This window comes from Mustela nivalis, assembly GCF_964662115.1.
Source record: "Mustela nivalis genome assembly, chromosome: 8".
Classification (NCBI taxonomy): Eukaryota; Metazoa; Chordata; class Mammalia; order Carnivora; family Mustelidae; genus Mustela; species Mustela nivalis.
In genome coordinates this window covers 55,016,125-55,021,416 of record NC_139027.1, presented here as the reverse complement: position 1 = coordinate 55,021,416, position 5,292 = coordinate 55,016,125, and positions in this window count along the sequence as shown.

Below are 5,292 nucleotides of genomic sequence, written 5' to 3'. Positions count from 1 at the left end.
CACTAGTAGTATTGGCTTCTGCACCAAATAATTAAAAAGTTAGTTTATTTGAAGAAAATGATGCAAACAATTATACAAATGTAACACAAACTATGGCAGAAATTATAAAGGTGGTTGTCAAATGTCTAAAGTAAGAGAAATATTATTATAATGGTTGTTAGACAGCCAAAGAGAAGATACTAAACTTAGTGAAGTCCTGCAAAGTACTATAAATATCACCCTTCTCTACTTACTGAAAGCTAATTTCTAGGATTCTCTCACCTAAAATTTGAACATGTTCCTACAGATTTTGTTCATAAATGAAAACTCTAAAAATGACCAAGAGTCCTATTTCCTTGAGAACCTTCAATCTATTGAATGAACTATTTTTATTTATGAAAAGGAGTGGGGCAAAGTATTTTAATTCCTTCCCCTAACTCAATGCAAGTCTGTAATTTGAAAATCTTCTTCTATAATATAATAAATTACCATCACAAACAAATAGTGTGATTTCTAAGTCATAAAAACAGCAGGTGGATAAATATAGGTTGTGATTGCTTAGAATATAAAGTTAGTACTGTATCATCGAAAGTCTTAAATTATTGGCACTTGACTCCCCTGCAGACTATAGAAGTAAATTTCCTCATCTATCATCATGCCACAATAGTCTTTATAGCAAATGTAGAGTCTACAATAGGTGACTGGAGTCATCATATTCTGCAATATGAACCATTTGAAGACAGATTTTCTCAGTGAATGAGTTGAACAAAAGATTAAATTCAACCACAGGTGTTTTGAATGTTTATTTTATCCCAGCGTTTTTATACAGTTTAAATAATTCACATTTCCTCCTCACCAACTCCCTCCTTTTTGCTTTCATAATCTTCCAGGGTGGGAAAGAAGGGGAAGAGGGTAGCTAACAGGAGCAAAGAAAATATCCGATCCCATTTGGTAGAACAACACCGTGCTAAATACACACACACACACACACACACACACACACTCTCACATGAGGAAAAAAAAAAAAAGAAACTTTCCTAAATACTTTTATATGCTTTATAATTCAATTTTTGCAGTGTTCTGTTATTTGATTTTACTAAACTCTGTTTATAAAATAATTAATAGATTTCTATGTGAGATTTCAAGCCATTTCAGAGAATTTTGTTTTATACATTTGATTATAGGTCTTCAGTCTTTATAAATATCACAATGGTTGTACTAGAGTAACTGAGGCCCATTACTTTACCTCAAGTATCTTATAGTTAGAGACAAAGACTGTGACCACACTTTTTTCTTCCTGTATATATTTTGCTATAGCCTACTAAGCCATAGGATCAAAGTAAAGGTCAAATTTTCCTAACTTATATATGGGAGCTTCTATTTTTATTGCTTTTAACCATTTTTGGTGCTTTATACCGCATTAAAAATTTAATTTTTAATCTAATTCCTCAGCCAGGATCATAGCCATATTAACCTCTAGCACCATGATGTGGATACTAATGGACCATGGCTAATAGACCAAAGTTTAAGTAGTCCTACAATTATTTTACTCAACATAGAGTCTCTGTAACAGAAAGGAATATGAGGCTAACAGAAAGATTTGGATATTTAAGAAAAGTTTGGAACTAAGAGGTCAAAAGCATTGTATATTCACTGTAATTTTACTTCCAATAGTGACCAGAGATCTAGAATTCTACTGTGGTTACAAGAGCATTCATCATAGTCATTTAAGCCAGATATCATTTTTAGCTGAACAAAAGAGAGTCCCAATCAAAATATGGTAGACAGCTAGTGAATTTTTTAAATTAATATAATTCAATGAGAGTCATGTGTAAATTGTCTATACCCACATAGGACATGAAACCTATGAGAATCACTAGAGCATACCCCCACTTGGAGTTCCTTGATCAGGAACTCCTACTATTCTAATTCAAGTTAACGAATAGTGGAAGAGAGTTTTTAAGTTAATATTACATAAAACAAACCTCCTTCAATTCCAAGTCCATCCAATTTGTTTTTTAAAGTGGCAGTTTAGTAAGAAAAAAAATGGAATTCATTTTGCTCTTAGGTCCAGTCCAGCCAACACTCCTTAGTTTGTTCAATGTTCAGATAAAACTAGGAGGGAAAAGTCAGTTTATTTTATTGTCCATGAACACCCAATTATCCAAAATATCAGATAGGAACTTCCTCTATATTCCATAACAAACCTACCAAATACCTTGCAAAGTGCATCCATCACTTAGGATCTGGATCCAATTTCATCTTCTTCTCTTGAGAATCTTACAACATTTACTATTGATCCTTTAAGTTACCTGCATTTTCAAACTCTTCTATTACATTCTTTCCACCAACAGTCAAGCAAGTTCAAAAGTTCCATTCAGTCTTTAAAAAAAGAATCTTCTCTTGGAACCCCTCCCTCTCTCTCTGCAACTCCCTCTGACTTTGCTGGCGATGCACTGCCTTTTTAACACTGAAATGTTGGTGTTCCTCAAGGTAGACTCTCTACTTTCTTCTCTTAATACTTCATGTTCTTTCTGTAAGTGATCTTCATACCCATGGCTTCTTTATTCGTTGATATACTGACATATGTTAAGTACAAAAATATCTGATATTGGTATTGTATTGGTAACCTCAGAAGCAGATCCCTGAATGAGAATCTGAATGTGAGTAGTTTATGTTGAAAATGACCACAGGAAAAACCAGTAGAGGCGTGGGAAGTGAGAAAGGGAAGGAATCTAATGGAGAACGTATCATCAGCCAGTTTTCACTGTGAGCTAGATCCGAGATCCCACCTAAAGGGTTCTGGGACAAGGAGCTCCAGCACTATCATATCCCCAGGCACCCTTCAAAGAATGTTGCTATAACAAGTCTTTTTTCCTGTCTGAATATAATATGGTCACATTGATATATGCAGTAACTGAATATGCTGTGTTTCTGTCTCTCCTTCTATGGAGATATAATGTATATGTAATTGATTCAAATTGCTTCAAAAGACTGTATTACTCTATCTCCAGGGAACAGGAGAGACCAATCTTTATTGGACTTCAATAATAGATTATGATTGTTTTAAGTAATATGCACCACATGGATTATCAGACAGATCTACACCCTTTGAAACTATAATGGGAACATACTGCTTCCTTCCTTTTAACAGGCTCCTTATCTGCTCTGCTTATTTAAGAACATATTCCTGGGTTTTGGTCCATCTTCTTGTCTCCTGCTTTAAGGCAGCAAATCTTCCATTCTGCCAATTTCTTTTCTTCCAAATCATCTTCCCATCTTACCTCCCTCTGCTAAGTCCCCTGGCCAGTGACAACTGAGTGCACACATATTCCCCACTTGTGTAACCAGTGCTGTGAGATCATGATAAACAATAGTAAAATTAACTAAATGGTATGTGGGGGTGGAATATGGTATATGTAGGAAATAACAATGCTGTGGCTACAGGCACAAAGCGGAAAGTAGGAGAAGCCTGAAAGAACTAACAAAGGGGTAAAATCACTTTTGCCTCCTGAAAGATCATAGCCACTCATTAATCCAGGAGGCAGTGTGGTTTTTTGCTTATGTGAGTAGACTGTATTATCAACATGCTTATGGGAGAACCCCAGCACTTCCAATTTGCTAGATTTGTTTCCATTCTTAAAAAGTAGAAATAGGGGCCTCTTGGGTGACTCAGTGGGTTAAGCCTCTGCCTTCGGCTCAGGTCCTGATCCCAGGGTCCTGGGATGGAGCCCCGCATCGGGCTCTCTGCTCAGCATGGAGCCTGCTTCCTCCTCTCTCTCTCTCTGCCTGCCTCTCTGTGTACTTGTGATCTCTGTCTGTCAAGTAAATAAATAAATAAATTTTAAAAGAAAAAGTAGAAATAATAGTAGTACATACTTCATAGTGTTGCTATATAGATCAAATGATATATTCCTTGTAAAGCATCAACCACAGTGCCTGATATATAGGGAGTACCTGATAAATACAGGCTCTCGTGAATAAATAAATCCAGTCAGCATCTGCCAGCCATGATTTTCTCCCAGGCACATGTCCTGTATGTGACTAACACTGAAGCATCTGCTCAATTTCTTTTCTGCGGCAAAAAAATAAAATAAAAAATAAAAAGGAGCAAAGAGAGGGGCTCCATTTGACATGTCTAAATATTCCTTTTCTTTCCATGGCCCTATTTAAACCTCACCAGACATGTCCAATTCCAAAAGGTATTGGTAACATACACCTCCCATTTCCCCAGTAGGAACCAGTATGGTGACTGCTTTTGTGGAATTCTCCTTCCAAGAAGGAATGTAGAATTGCTTTTTCATTTTAACCAAATAAATTGCTCTTTAAATTTTTATTAAATACCAGTATGTGTGCATTGATGTATTTGGTCCACCGGCAACTCCTCACACATATTGCCCTTTAGTCCTAATGTTACTATCATATAGGCCTGGAGAACAAGAGTCCTAAAATTAGGGACTGTCTGGTTCATTTGAAGTCCAGGGACAACATGGGCTCTATACTTCACATCATGCTCACCTGTGAGCTGCAGATCTAGATGAGATGTCTGCTCCTGGGTTCCTAGGGTTCTTTCCCTTACACTCACTACTTGGTTGTATCAGAGAACACACTGCTTCCCTGCAAAGAGTTGAACCCCTGATAGAGATGTCATAACATGGGGTGAACCTCAAATAGAAACAGAATTTTGATACTTAAAATAAAAGCAAGACTTTCCTCCTCACACATTGATTTATTTAGATGAGTAACTTTCTTATTGAGTGATTACTGGATCCCTTAATTGTATACCCAAGGCTTTGAGGTCTTACTTCTAAAATTAAATATCAGCTATGAAAACAGAAATCTTCAGTTAGCAATTTAAAACATGAAATAACAATACTTGATTTTACTTTAAACTGTTCTTTTCATTAAGGGACAAGTATAATATTTATAAGTATAGGGATAAATGCACGTATCGATGCATACACACATGTATGTATGTGCATTGCTTAACCACAGGTAGACATTCATCAGGTAATACATCACCTCTGAAACTTCAGCACTTCCTGAGTGTAAATGCAAGAGTGGGGCACTGCAGGTACTCCCCGTTGTGAGTTATGGTTTATATAATAATTTGCTCAGCTGAGTAGCAGTCTAATGATTTGCAATCCACAATGCTTTCTCCTGATTCAGCTGATGTCTCAGCTTCTTCATGGGATTCATTAAGTAATTTTTTGATATTTATGTTCCACTCCTGTACTTTATTTTCTAGCACTGTGGTTAACATGGAGGAAATCCCTGACAGCTAAGTTTAATCACCACGCAGAAGAGACTCAG